The sequence below is a fragment of the Falco biarmicus genome, chromosome 9 (genome assembly GCF_023638135.1).
Source record: "Falco biarmicus isolate bFalBia1 chromosome 9, bFalBia1.pri, whole genome shotgun sequence".
NCBI classification, from domain to species: domain Eukaryota; kingdom Metazoa; phylum Chordata; class Aves; order Falconiformes; family Falconidae; genus Falco; species Falco biarmicus.
In genome coordinates this window covers 30,695,594-30,710,772 of record NC_079296.1, presented here as the reverse complement: position 1 = coordinate 30,710,772, position 15,179 = coordinate 30,695,594, and the positions used below count along the sequence as shown (strand labels likewise).

At 42.2% G+C, this 15,179-nt stretch overlaps 1 protein-coding gene across 4 annotated transcripts in view; it reads left to right on the top strand.

Moving 5' to 3' along the window:
- Positions 1-15,179, top strand: part of PCGF5 (polycomb group ring finger 5) — a 100,491-nt gene that overhangs the window by 22,047 nt on the left and 63,265 nt on the right. For 2 of the 4 annotated variants that reach the window (XM_056351322.1, XM_056351318.1), the window contains exon 1: positions 7,511-7,640. The exons of the other annotated variants lie outside the window; for them this stretch is intronic. The gene's annotated coding sequence lies outside the window, so the exon portion shown is untranslated. Of the gene's footprint in view, positions 1-7,510; positions 7,641-15,179 lie in introns of those variants that run through there. 4 annotated transcript variants of the gene reach the window in all.

The window sequence follows — 15,179 nt, the reverse complement described above, 5'->3', positions numbered from 1 at the left end:
TCAGGCACACTCCTCTGGCAAGAAACTTCACGTCATTAATCTCATGGACAGAATGCTTCTGCAGTTGTGGTCTCTCTCCGAGTACCTCACAGGCAGGCAATTGCCTGTATGCTGTTTTTAGAGCAATGTCAGGGTGTCCCTATGTTCCCCAGCAGCCAAACTTACGCCAACTCTTCACATGCAAAGTTGAAAATTAATTGCAAGGACAGGATATTTAAGGCTTTCTGTGAAGTATTCAGTATAGCAGCCCAAGGTGTTGACATGTCTGCCTCGAACAAATAAAAGCCACCTGTGATAACTTCCATTGCTTACCATGAAGCTGTAGCCCAGCTGCCAAGACAGAGGCAGCTCTGCTTAAGCAGAGTAAAGTCCGGAGAAATAACAACTGGACATGTGACTAAAACATTTTCAGTTGCTATAAACTCATCTGTAAACAGCGGAACTCAGAAATAAAGAGAGCATGCACCTCATTAAATAAAATGAGATAAAAATAAATAATGTTCAATATACTATAACGAAACTATGCAGTACCTGGCTTTGAATACACAAATCACATTATGAAAGCACTGTACTTTTTCTGCATGGATTTCCGGCTATAGACTCTTCACATTTTAATGAGTGAAAAGTTTCACATAGTGAGAGAATATGCATTTGATAAACCAAAATATCCTGGTAACCATTCTGATTGGAAGTATGAAGAGCAGTCTGTCAAATTCTCCTTCCTTATCTCTTGGTTGAAAATCTTTTCTATGTTTGCCAAGAAAATATACTAGTACACTACCACCTGGTAAGTAAATCTTCCACTGACTCACTTTCAAAATATATATATTGCCTAATAATAATTTAAGCTCTCAGTAGTAACTGTTGGGACTCCTCACATATGTTTTTGTAATAGTTTTAAAAATAATTCAGGATTAAAAACTGCTGGATCCCTACTGTCTGTCTGGGAAGAAGGTTATAAAGAATGTTACTGTGTTCCAAGTGATGGTGCCAACAGGTACATGCAGAGAGGATAACAAAACGTATAAAATATGTTCAGGCTATGGGGAAGAAAAAAAATGCGGTTTTATACTGTGCATTTTAGTATGTGCTAAAAAACAATTTTTATACAATATTTTGTGTGCTGTGTCATCTTAACTATTCACTAGGGAACAAGATGAGCCTTAATAATTAGAAAAGCTCCTTCTCATATAGGAACTTTTCTATCCATCTGTGCTCTATCCTGTGGGAAGAATTCTTAGCTGCTGTTTCTTTTTAAAGAAATTCAAATAAGATCTCTGATCTGTAGGATGTATTGCTACACAAATCTTTCTTTTTGGCCTTTCTCCTTGTACCGTTGCATCCCATTGTAAAGGAAATTTTCAGTATACACAGCTCTAGTTATCTACATGGAGATCTCAGCTGCTCCACCCTAAATATATAAATCCCTCACCACTCATTTGTTTTCAGCAAGGTCCACAGGCTAGGCTACAAATGAACACTACATAAGCAGAACTTTTTTTTTGTCTCCACCTTTTAAAAATATTTATTCCTACATTCTAGCTGACATACAAATAAAACTTAAAAATGTATTTGCCCTTTTGGTACTAACATGTTTGGATGCCCCAGTGAGGACTGTGACATAACAAACCAGAAGAAACACTTGTGACCTTAAGTATTTTGAATTTTAATTTAGAAATTGGTGTAATACATGAAATTGACTCATAATTTATCTTACTGTTCATGTTACCACTGCAGGTGTTCTAGTAGAAACTCTAGAAATTGTAAAAAAATATTTCTAGGGATCTTAAAAAAAAAAAAAAGTCTAGTCTTTCTTTCACTTCAACATTGGCTCAAATCAACATTATCAGAATAAAATGAAGACTCAAAGCAGGAAGTAATTTTCTTTAGGATAATCCAAAAATGTTTACATGGTAGAGTGTGTACATGATTCGAATGTAGGAATCTGGCTTCACCTCCTCCTCCTGAGCAGTCACTTCTCTCAATTGACTTGTGAGCTGTTTTGCACACCACAGGTTACAGAATGGAAGTGCCAAACACTAATTATAATTATGTCCCCATCTGTAAATGAAGAGTGCTTCTGGAGAATTTGCTCTGCCATCCTCCTTTCCTTCATTCATACCATTCAGCAACGTAAAAGTGACTGTCTCGTGTGGTAGCTGGGCTGATGAAGGATTGACTCCAGTAATTATGCTCTGAATCTCTTGATAAGGGGTTGTCTCCTCACTGACAAAAGGGAGACTTTCTCAGAAACAGCTGCTGTGATTATTGAGTGCAGGTATCAGTCTTGTCCTGCCAGCCCACTCAAACAGAACATTAATAGTTTAGTCTATTAAAATCTACGTTTGCAAGTCTCTGTGAGCAGAACTCCCTGGTGTGAAATAATACAGCTCATTACCAGGAGACAACCTGTCTATACCCTTCTCCATTTTGGAGGGAGATTACCCATAGTAATTCACAGGTACTTTATCCCACCTACAAAATGACACGTTGTAATTGTCTCTTATATAATGTAATTATACCTTGGTTCATATTGCATAAAATTATGAAATTCAAACTACTGCTGGGAAACACCTTTCTCTGACATTAAAACTAAAATGCTTCACAGTAATACTAAGCTACAGGGCATAGTTGAGTTAAAAAAAGGAAAAATAGTGAAATGGAAGGAAGTAGAGAAAGTTTCAGGAACAGTGCGACTAGAGAAGAAATAGGAGTTGCCTCAAAGCACTAGAGCAGGTCCAAGGAGATTCCTGCTGCCTTTGCAGGAGTGCAGAACGCCCTATTGAGAATCTAGTCCTGATGTCACTGTAGCTGTGCTTATGATCTGCTCCAACATTGGAGATGTTTGTCTCTAGTACCAGATGCTGGCTGGTAGATAGAAGATGTTTGTCCTTTATTTACATATTTACAATGCACCAATAAATTATATTAAACATACCATTTATCCACAAATCTCAACAGTTTTGTCCCGAGGAGAAAGTAAACTTTTACATATTCTTGCCATAGGCTCTGTACGAATTTTGCAATTAAGCAGCTATTCCAGCTGACAGAAGATAGAGAGATCTCTGGCAACTCCTCCTCCTGCTGGAGCTGAAGCCAGGCTGAGCAGGTGTTTTATACCTCTTCCCCTCTGCAACCGAGTGAAAACATTCTCAGTCTCATCCAAAGGCAAGAGAGCAAATGTTTTCTGTCGTGTAACTCATATGTCAGTGTGTTTCAGTACTCATACAACAGAAATAAAACAATGCTCAAGTTGAAAATATCCAACAAAAATCAGAACTCACAATTCAGTTTCACTGTTGGTATGATATCCTCTGGAATCAGAGTACCACTAAGCTGCGCTCAGTAAAACTGAAACTCAAGGGTGACTGTAGCTGACCAGTAAACAACTGATAAACAAACTTGCTTGGAAAGCCTGTTCCATATGACATAGAACTGTTTACAACGAATGAAACTGAAATGACTGAAATGCAAAATCGTAGTATAAAATAGTATTTAAGAGTATAACAGTTCTAAACAGGGAGTTAGGAGTGGTGATGCTCTCTTTTCAAATGGAAGTATCATGGAGTGCCCTAGTACTATGCTAAATAAGACAGCTTAGCAGTCAAATTCTGGATGAAAAGGGAGAGTGGGATTCATCACTCACTCTGGCAAGAAGTCCTAGCTCATAAGAAAGCTGCATAATTAATGCTATATATTTTAAAGCTGTGAATCGCAATTCCTATGTAAGCTTTGGAAATGGAAGAATGTACCCTGGCAATATTCCTGAGGAGGCAGGGAGGGCACTCACTGAGACTTACGTATATGAAGTAAGAAATTGAGAGTCAGGGATCTGAAAGATAAACGTATACCAAAAGGTTATGTCTTGTCCTTTAGTGGAAGTTATGGGGGCTTACTTGACAGGCAGAATCTAATGACTCGTAAGTTAACTTACAACCCTAAATGTAGCAATTGCTGAGAACCAAGTTAAATACTTTGATTTTGCTTATTTTTAGTTTTAAAAAATATTTCCCAAGCACATATTTTAACATTGAGAACCACGTTCACGCCGGTTGTCCAAAAAAATGCATCGTCGTCAGAAGAGATCCAGATGTGGCTGTTTCTCTAATCACAATTAACTGACAGCTTATAAAAGCCATCATCTTAAGAAAACACTGACATTTGAAAAAGCTTGGGATCAAGAAAAGAGCCCCAGGGAGTAGTTTAGGGCTCCTCACTCTACTAGAAATAAAATCAGCAGAGGAAGTGAAAGACATATAATTAGAAAACTGAGTCTTGAACCAGACAAACCCTCTCCTCCTGTATGCACAGTCTACTGCGAAGCTGTAAAAGCTGTTTACACTAAAAATTCAGTATCATCTAAGAATCTATATTCAGTATCATCTGGAATCTATAGTTCAGGTTTTCACAGCCACTTGATGGATTTAGACTTTACGTCTTACATTGCAACAGAGCGAGTGGTGCCAGCTCTTGTGCTTTGATTATTAGTCTCTTGCTATTTGGTGTCTCCTAGGAGCCAAGAAAACATAAGAAAAGCTTTCGTCTAATATTATATTTATATAATTGCATATTATATGTATGTACTCATATTTAATCTGTGGCCCTCCTGGCTGTGAGGAAAACCTTGACGGGGAAACCCGCATCCATCATTTAGGCAGTCAGAGAACATTTGGTGAGATAACTGTCTTAGTACTGAATAGTGTTTTGCATTGGTTTTACTGTATGCCTTCCTTGCTGTCTCAGTAAGGAAAGCTAATCTGCTCTGATCTCTGTCCTGCCACGTCTAGGCCATCACCGGAGCTGCATTTTCTACTTGTAGCAATACCCTGAATATCTTTATCTTCTGGTATGGTTCCTTCCATGACTCCAGTGCAGGCATCAGTTGTTCCTCACTGACAGCTCTCTCTCTAGGTCTTAGACTTTGGTACTATCATGCCTCCCAGAACCAGGAGAGCCCTCCAAAGTTTTAACACAGGATTTGTTTTCTAGTAAAACCACTACGTGCTCAAGTACCTTCATGTACAGGAAGGACTAGGAAGGATTTTTTCTCTTTCTGCCTTTTTTTCAGATAAACAAAGACTCTGGGGAGAACTACTGTCTCTCTCTGGAAATGTTTTTCATGATCCAGAATTTCTCTATTTATTTTCTGCAAATGAAAGCTTATAGTCACAGATTTTATTTACCAACCCCTCACCCCCCCCCCCCCCCGCCAAACCAACCAACCAACCAACCAACCAACCAAATAAAACCCAAACAAAAACAAAACAAAACTTTTAAGGATAGGACTCAGGTAAAACAATTCAGGTATGACTGAGTTTTCAGTGAGCCTGATGCAACAGCTTAAAACGTAGACAGCCCACTTTATTTTCAGTGAAAATTCTTTTAATCTCTAAAAATACCCTGTGTATTGTGTGACCCCCATTGAGTACAAACTCAGAGGAGTTGAATGCACTGCTCTGATATCACAAATCTGGCTGATTATCACAAACCCAATTATAACCAACAGCTGACCTGACAGTCAAGATCAACACTAGTCTGATCAGCAAAGCCTCAGAATATCCACTTACTGGCATTGCACACTGATGCCTAAATAAATGTGATGCAGTGACCTGGTCAGATGATGCTAAAGCATCTTAAACTCAGAAATCCTGATAAATGCTCTCAGGAAGGCCTGAAGTAGCTAAAAAGGAAAAAGATCTAAGCAGGCACAAGAGAACTCTTCCCTAGATAATGGGTTTTTTTTAATGCAATGCTACCTGGAAAGCATCACAGATAGATTAAAGCAAACCCTTCAAAACTGCTCTCCTACTTGCCATCCAAGAATGAAAGCTGAACATGTGAAAAGTGCTAACTTGCAGGTGGATGCTCAGCCGTAAGTTAGCACCAGCAGACCTGACTCCTGGCCAACTGCTCTGCCGGCTTGCAGGAAAATGGTTCTAGCAAGGGCCCTTATCCCAAACTTCATGCAAGAGCCATCATGAACACAGGTTACAGGAAATATCAGTTCTGTTATCAGCATGAGGGAGTCAAGTGCTTTAATATTAAATGTCAGGAAAACTTGATTGAGCAGCTTACTCATCTGAAAATGAGTCAGGGAAATTCCTGTGGTGCATATGAGTGGAAACTGGGAATCCCTATCGCAAAGAGCTCTCATGGCATATATTTCAATATTACATTTATTGCCATTGTTGACTGTGGGATGGGAAAAAAAGGAACGGTGAGGAGTTGCTTAACTAGAATTCATGAGTACATGAGTAATGTCATACAATCGTGTTATATTCTCATTACCTCCTTGGTTAAAATTACTTATTTCACTGGAAATTACCAAGGGTAAGATATGAGTCATAATCAGCGCAGGAGAAATAAGCTAATGAGAAAGTACCCATTGCTGAAATGTCTTTTTGCCTACACAAACAGGAATAACGTGATATTTCTGTGCAGCAGTTGTTCACACAACAATAATCTTGCTTCTTGAAGACGCACGCCTCGCACCCGCTCCGCCCGCGTTATCACCCGAACTTTAAGTTTTCCTGATCTGATGCGCAAAGAGCATGAGGAATGGGTCCTTCCCCCCGGCTGGTCACGCTGTCCTCTAGTCGCGACTGAACGCCCAGGACCGGGACGCACCTGCCCGGGGGGGGGGCGGGGGAAGGGGCAGCGGGGGCTGTTCCTTGGCAGGAGCCGGACAGAACGGCAAACGCCACCTCCCTGCCAGGGACGCGCAGCCACATCCACATCGAGGACAGCGGGCCCGGGGCAGGCCCCTCCCGCCCAGGCGTTACCGCTGAGGCCGTGTGCCTTCACGGCGCTGAGGACGCGAACCGAGGCGGCGTCCCGCCGGGCCCGCCGGTTACGTAACGCCTCCCGCAGGGGAGCGGAGCCGCGGCGACCGCGGCGGGCAGCTCCGCCGGCCCCTCGGAGTGGGCGGACAACGCTCCTGCGGCCCCTCCAGCCGCCGAGCCAAGCTCCCCGGGCCCCGGCCGCCGCTCCCGCAGCCTGCCCGCCCCCGGCCTCCGGCGGGAAGCGAGGGCAGAGGACGGGCAGCGGCTCGGCACCGGCCTCGCCGCCCCAGCGGGCATGCGCAGCCGTGGGGGCGCATGCGCCTCCCGGGCCCCCGCCAGCGCGCCGGGCGTGCGCAGAGGCGGCGGGCAGGCAGCGGCTGAGGGAGGGCGGTTGGCGGCGGCGGGCGCTGCCGGAGCCCCGTGGGGCGGGCGGGCGGGCAGCGGTGCGCCCCGTGCCCCGCCGCGGCACGGCCCAGTGGGGGCTCCGGCGGCGGCCGAGTGGCGCCGGGGGCCGCCGGGCCGGCAGCGCCCGAGCCAGGCTGTGCCCCAGTTTGTGTCCAATCAGAGAGTGAAGTGTGTGCACCGAGCGGGGCGGCAATGCGTAAACAAGCCCCGGGAAACTCCTCCGCCCCCCGCTCTCCCCTCCGCGCCGCTCCCGCTCGCTCCCCGCGCCGCCCCGCAGCCGCCCCCGCCGCCCGCCAACAAGTCCGGCGAGGCGCGCGTTCCCGCCGCCCAACCGCCTCAGCCGCCCTCCCCTCCCCCCGCCCGCCCGCCCGCCCAGCCGGCGCCGCCCGCGCTGCCACACGCACCCCACTCCCGCACACGCCCGCGGGTGCCCGCGGCCTCCCGAGGGGGAAGGTAAGGGTCCCGCCGGGCCGGGCGGCGGCAGGGGCGGGCGGGGGCCGCCGGGCGGGCGGGTAGGCGGCGGCGGGGTGCGGATGCGCGGGGAGGGGGGGGATCATGTGTCATAACAAGTTGTTGAACGTGACATTGCTCTTGAACTGCGCCGCGGCGGCGGCGGGGAGCGGGGCCGCGGGGGGCAGGGGCCGCCGAGTAACTTTCTCCTCAGATACGCCGCGGAGGAGGGAGGCGGCGGCGCGGGCAGGGCGGCGGTGTTGGCTGCCGGCGGGGACCGCGGAATGCGCCCGGGAGAGGCTGATGCCGTCCGCGATGCTTGTGGCTTCCTGAGGGGGACGGCGCGCAGCGCGGCTGGGTGACGAGCGCTTCGCGTCTGGCTGCTGCGGGAGCCGTTGCCACCCCTGCGGGGATTTTTCTAGCAAAGCGCCTGGGCGGCTAGTTAGCGAGGAGTAGGTTCTGGTCCAAAGCATCTGTTCCTGCGGGTAATCATCCCTGGCTAATGCTCCGTGGCAGTTTGGCCCGCTTCCGTCGTGATTAGCTTGGCTTATTATATAAGATGTCACCGGAGGAGGAGAGGCGCAAACCCTCGGTGTGAGGGGCACAGGCCGGCCCGCCGCGCCCTCCCGCAGCAGGTCGCGGCGCTGGGGGAGCGCCCCGGCCCCGGCCCCGGCCCGCGCAGGGCGGGAGCTCTCCTCGCTGCCCGCCGGTGGAGCACGGCAGCTCCTTGTGCACGTGGTTGGGTGTGTTTCCCAAACCCCTGAGCAGAAGCATAACCTGCGCTGGTTCCCCTCCGCGTGCCCTTCTCTCTCTCGGGAGCAATAAACATTTGAGCATAGCAAAGTTTAAGAACTTGATTTTTGCTTCCTTTATGTGCATGTTTAGTATGTTAGTATGATCTGGGGACGATTGAATGAATCATCAGTTCCATGGAATAAAAGCAAGTGAATCATCTCTCATACACACACATACAACCGTGCGGGAGCATAGTTGTTACTGTAGATAGTGAAAGGTTAGCGTCGGTTTCTGATACGCAGTGGGATGTAAGAAGCATAGACAGCGCTCAGAAACCTAGCAGGTTTCCTGGGGCTACTTTGTGAACTGTGAAAGTTTTGCAACACTCGCTTGCAGTTTTTCCTGGCTCAGTGGTTGAATGATAACTTCCTTCTGTATCAACTTGCTACCCTTTATTTTACCAAAATTCTCAGAAAGGTGCTGTTAATGGCAAGATTTAATTTGCTGTGTTATTCAAAATGTATTAATTTAAAATAAAATTTAAGAAAAAAACCCCCACCACCCACCAAAAAAACTTCCTAAACATAAATGATATTGCACTACGCCTATACACTGAAGTCAGAGACAGATCCCAGACGCTTTTAATCTGGGATTCGTTTTGCTTAGTTTTGTTAAGCAAAAATACTTAGTCTCTGTTAGAGTAAAAATATATAAATACATATTTGGAAACAAATTAAGGCAGTTTATTTAATAAACACGTTAGGGTTGTACCTAGATACTCTTCTGTTCTTGATCCTCTTGCCTTTTGCTGTGTTAAATAGGATTGAGGCTGGGTCCTGTGTATAGTTTTTCTTTCAACTCTGATTTGGTTCCAAAGTAGAATTTCCATCCTCCACGTTTTCTTGATGTGTCTATCTCTACCTGTACAGAGGCAGAACTATGAATTTTAAGAGATTAATTCCTCTTCTTTTTCTCAGCATACCTGCCACTTGAGAAATTAAGTCACTGTTTACAACAAGGAAGTAGTGCTTTATACATACAAGCACTTGGGTTTACAGTATATGAAGATCTTTGCATGGTCTGCCTCCTTTGGCATCAGGTATCCTTAATCTTGCTGCCTCTGTTTTCTACCTGTAGTCGTTCTCCAAACAGGAATGGAGGAATGAATCAGTCATGGAAAGGGTTGGTTTGGGTAATTGTTACTTTTGGGGAGAAAAGGCATATTACCTTTTTTTGTTTGTCTAGAACTGAGTGCACTGGCACTTCAAAAACGGTTTTATTGCGTTAGCTACAGGATTGGAGCAGCTAAGTGTGGGAAAACTACTACTTCAGGGTTCATTGGGCGGCTTTTAACACCTCACTATCAGAAGATTCTGAAGTTAACCAAGTTAGGACTACTGTGAACACATCGTAATAGAGATTCTCTTAATTGAGGTACTTTGGGTGGTCAGATTAACAAACAGGAAAGAAATAGTTTTATTTGTGCGTTTAAATCAGCATTCATCCATTTGTATTTGATTTCCGTACAAAGAAGATAGAAACATACAGTGTGGGTGGCATTCTATGCACCCAGACCTCAGCTGAAAGCAGTAAAGCAAATAATACTGAAAGTGGACTCACTACTCTGCTCCAGCCATTTTTCCCTGCTCTATATGCGCTCTAGTCTTCAAAGCAGAAGTGAAAAACTCTAGGTTTCACTTTTAAGTCTGCAGAATGTGCAAAATAAAGTGAGATAAAATGGATTGGTTTAAGGTTACTTCTCTGCAGCTCCATTTTTTGGGATTGATAAGCAGATTACTGTAGGATGCACAGCAGAACTTTGAGAACAGTGGAGGGCAACGCAGATAAAAGTGGAGTGTCAACTTTGTATTTTGTTTTTTTGCTGTGTTGGGATACATAGACTTGGTTCTTAGCATGATAAATTTATGAATGTATATTAAATCTTACACTGCCTTTTATCAGAAAGAAAACAAAGATGAAGTTATAATCTTTATTTGAAATTAATAGTACTTTGCTTAAAAAATAGTTTATAGTACTTTGCTTAAAAAATAGTTTATCACCTGCTTTGCAGATTCTTTGCTCTGAAAGACTGGTGCCAACAGCACCTTCATATGTCCTTCCAGCTCTCTCAACTGGAAATGAATAGTTAACATCCCAATGGAAAAAAAAAAAAAGATTCTTTCCATTTTGCAGTTTTGACTTTAAAGACCCTTTCTAGGCAGATCCAGCAGTCCCAAGCAAAGTTTTGAGCTGTTTCTGTAGAAGGACATACTGCTAGTGTTGAAAAAGAGAATCCTTTCTTCAGCTACTGAAAACTTTGCACCAAGTGCATGTTGGCTTGGGGGTCATTTGCTCCCTAAATACTCAGATAAAAACATTTGTTACAGTTCTAGGGTAAGAAGTTTAATCTCTGTTACTAATCTCAATATTTAAAATATTAAGAAAATAGTTAGAAAAAGTTGATACTCTACCAAGGTGTATCGCTTTGTGTATTACAGTTGTAGCTAATCTGTTCTTGAATATTGGCGGATAGCACTTCAGACATTTCCTACAGTGAAGCTTATTTCCCTTATTATTGTGTTTTTCTCTTTACATTTTTCCAGTAAATGTAGTGCTATGAAAAGTAACAGCTTTACAGAATTTGCGACTGAAGCCTGTAGTAAGCAGAGCAGGTGTAGCACTGGCAGCAAGTTCCTCCATGCTATGACAAGACTGTGTATATGTAACTGCATGTGTGCATGTGGGAAATAACAGTGTTACTGTCTCTATCTTAATCATTGCTTATAAAATAAAAATCGCCTACTGCCAAGTGTAGGACACTTTTGGAAGGAAAGCTACATAGTGTTACTTGAGCATTATGGTCTCAACAGCTGTCACTTAGTTCTTACATGTGAAACGTAATCTTGGCTGGTTACCTAAAACTGAAACCATTTATCCCATTACTAATAGTCAAATTCATGCATGTCTCAGCAGTTTTCCTAATATCTGGCCAAACTGTTCCTTTGCTACTATGCACTGATCATTTCTTTCCTGATACAGGATAATTTTCTTCCTTTGTCGTTTTATATGTGTTTTGAGGTTTGGCTGAAATAAAAAAAAAATAGCCTGGAAGTTTGCCATAATAACCCTATTTTCATAAAAGACCTAACTAGGGGAAAGATGAGAAGACTTACTTTCTTAGAGAAGGTTAAAGATGAGAGTAAAAGTTATTGGGAGGATTTTACGTACTTAAAGATACTGTTCTATTACTGACTGATGCATCAGAAGGAGGGAGGTACCAGGCTGCAAGGTGTTGCGGTCTGTTACAGTTCAAGAGCTGCTTTCCCACGCTGAATCTTCACTGGCAGTTGAGTTTGCACTGGTTTGAGTATACCACACGGGCGTTGAGCAATGACTGCTGAAGAACCAGGTATCCACACTCAGATAGGGTGCCTTTGGTGACTTCCTGGGCACAGCTTCAGTACTGGTTCTTCCACAAGGAGAAGAACCACTTTGTTGTCATACCACTTCTCCTCTAAGCAAATTCTTATAAAAAAGAACCCTTCCTACACACTAAATCACAAATGGAGATGCACTAAGAAATAGTGTTGGGACATAAATGGTGAAATTTTGGGTTTTGTCCTCATTCACGGGTGTGATTTATTCTATGCATATTATTGATGGCAGCATTACAAAATTATTTTCTGACAAAGATACATTGTTTCTGACAACTTTCTGGGAGTTACCTGCTTCCTCGGAAAAATCTATGGTTCTGTTCTTGGTCTGTGTTTTATGAATAGCAGACAGCTGAATCGATGAGTACAATCTGACACCAGCAGGGATGGTTGTAGCTTGTAATTGCCATAAAATTGCTTGCATCCAGTTTATTATTCCCATCTTCCAAACTCCACCCTGCACACTTGTTTAGTTCACCTGTTACAGTTTGGGTTTTGTATTACGACCTCTTGGGGAACGCTTTGTCATTCATTCTGTATTTGTAAAATTTGCAGCACTTCAGTATTCTGGCTGATTTGGCTTCCAGTCTCTATGGAGATAAGTAATAAATAATAGCTTTCATTTTAGATGGTTTTGTCTGAACCTTTACTGTGTTTCTATGCCAGGCAAAACCAAAACAATTCTTCTGCAGTTTTAATAGAACATTTGTCCAAAGACCAACACTGGAAGTAAAACATGATTCCAGATAGACAGCAGTATGAATGAAAAAGTAACAAATCTTACTCATATTTTTGTCACTCACGTGAAGCTTCAGTGAGGGAGACCATGAATACCACCAAGAGCAAAATTAAGCCCTAAGAAAAATGAGACTTCAGGTTTTTTTTAACATAGTTCAGCAGGAAGAATCTTACAGGAATTCCCAAATGTGATGAACTTCTGTAAGGGACAGATTGGTTGTCATTTTCATAGTATCTTCTGGTCCTTCTTACAAATAAACAAACAAAAAAATTGTGATTTTCTTATGTAGCCAAAACAGCCTGAGCAGCGGTTTGTTCAATTTTGGACTTGGAATCACACACTTCTTTTTGTACCTGAGCTATCCTGGTTCCCTTTGCAGAGATGTAGAATTAGGGACTGCTTACATGGATTATAGACAGATGAAATTGTTACAACTGACTTCTTCCATGGGGAACCAAATGCTGTGGTAATAGCTTGATGACAGAGAGGCAATTTATCTTCACTTTGTAATTACAAGGGTGATTTCACTTTGGCACTGTATCAGAATATGGGAAATATATGGATTTTCAATGTAGTGTTACCAGGTACCTTTATATGAATTTCTATTTGCAGTGGTCTTTAAAAGTATTAATGTTCATTGTTTAGTTTTTCAGGACTAATATAATTGTTCTGTATCAGTTTCAGTCAGTACTAATGAATTCCATTTTACCAGACAAAGCAAGAAAGTACCCAATTTAGTTTGCAACAACTGTGAGCTAGTAGTTGTGTGGTCATATAGATGATTTTATGACTGTTTGTGTGACAGTAACATATATTTCCTAGTGGCTGCAGCTGACAAACTAATTTGCAGAAGTAGAATAGCGAGATTTCTCTTTAGAACTATAAAATGGAACATTCTAATATGCATTATCATTTACATTTTTAAAACCAGTTTCTACCATCATATAAGAAATCAAAGTATTTCTTTTCTGAATACAAATATGTATTCAGACAGATAGTGTGGATTTATGAGAACACACTTGGATTAATTCTTATGTTTTCAGCTGCTTATTAACATTTTATTTTTGTTTTCAGTCACTTTAAAATTAGGATAATGTATGTAAATAAGAGCTTTTATAAAAAAAACCAAACCTAATATAAGACAAGAACTGTAGCTTTGACTGAGCATCCTAACCCATTAAAAAGTTCTTGTTAAGGAACAATCTCAGTGTCCAGTCTTGGCATTCTCCTAATCACTGCATTTTTCATTGTCTGTGGATTTGTGATCTGGAAAGGAAGTACCTGCAGATTGAAATTACTTGTATGGTCGTAAGTCCTATTTTAGCTTTGTCAGTACAGTGATAGCACTTACTGCTCTTGATCAATAGCAGGCCTTGGTACATAAACGCAGCTCTCCAAGACTTAACACTGAGTCTGCTTAGCAGTTGCTGATGTAATAATACAACGTAAAACTTAATAGCATGACCTATAACAAGATATTAATTTCCTGAATCTGAAGTTGTACTTGGAAGAAAGAAAAAGCACTGGAGTTGCTTTCAATAGCAGAAGAATGCATTGTGTTTCCTAGTTCTGGTTCTTTTTAAAAATGCGGGTAAAATATTACCGCCTTACTAATTTAATTTGGATTGGAAAGTGTGTTTATTAGATTATTCCAGTATGTGTCCAAAGTCCCTGAAAGAGAAATTATCGCTTTTCTTTGGGATGTAAAATGCACCAGGGTTATGTGTTTACGTAAGTTTCTTAGACAGAATTTTTCAGATGACTTTTTGCATTGTGTTACATCTATTAAAATCTTTGTGTACTAACAAGGCACATTACAGTAATAGAATACAAAAAAAAAATATTCTGAGGATAGATTTCAGTGCTAGTTAGTACTGATCAGATCTGACAGACAGATAAATTCTCTCTGCCGCAAAAAAAGTAGTTGATCTTGAGATAAAAGTCTTGAGTGATTCTTAAAGAAGCATCGCCACTAATTAAAGCAAGTGAAATTATATTTATTTCCTCCCTCAAGGAGAAGAATGGAATATGTCAGAAAACAGGCTCTTGATTAATTTCCTAGTGAGAACACAGTTCTTTTTTTCAGATGGAAGATCAGCTCTTAACAGACAATGTGTGGATTGAATGAAGTTAAAAATCATAGAATCATAAAGTAATTCAGGGTGAAAAAGACCTTTAAGATCATTGAGTCCAACCATAAGCCTAACACTGCCAAGTTTCTTTCTTCCATGGTTTTATAAAATTGTTACTTACTTTTTTGAAGAATCATCAGTACTAGCTGCAGAGACAGAAGACCCTTTGTATGATATAAATGATATTTTGACTAACTACTCTTGGTTGATTCTGGCTGTGGAATTTCCCTGCATTCAAAGTGATTTTGAAGAGCTGCTTAATCAAACCAATATTTTTCAGCTTTCCATCTTAACTCTTTGAGTTTATCATAGATAAAGTAAATTTTCATGCTTTCATCCCAAATACATATTTACCACAATTTACAAGTGTTTTGTGCGGACAGTGATGACAGAATGCAAATGGATTTATTTGAAATAATGTACTCAGTGACAGTTGTTGCCTCACGCAGACAAGTGTTTATAATCTACCATTGATGTGTAACTTGCTGACAATTTAGAACGT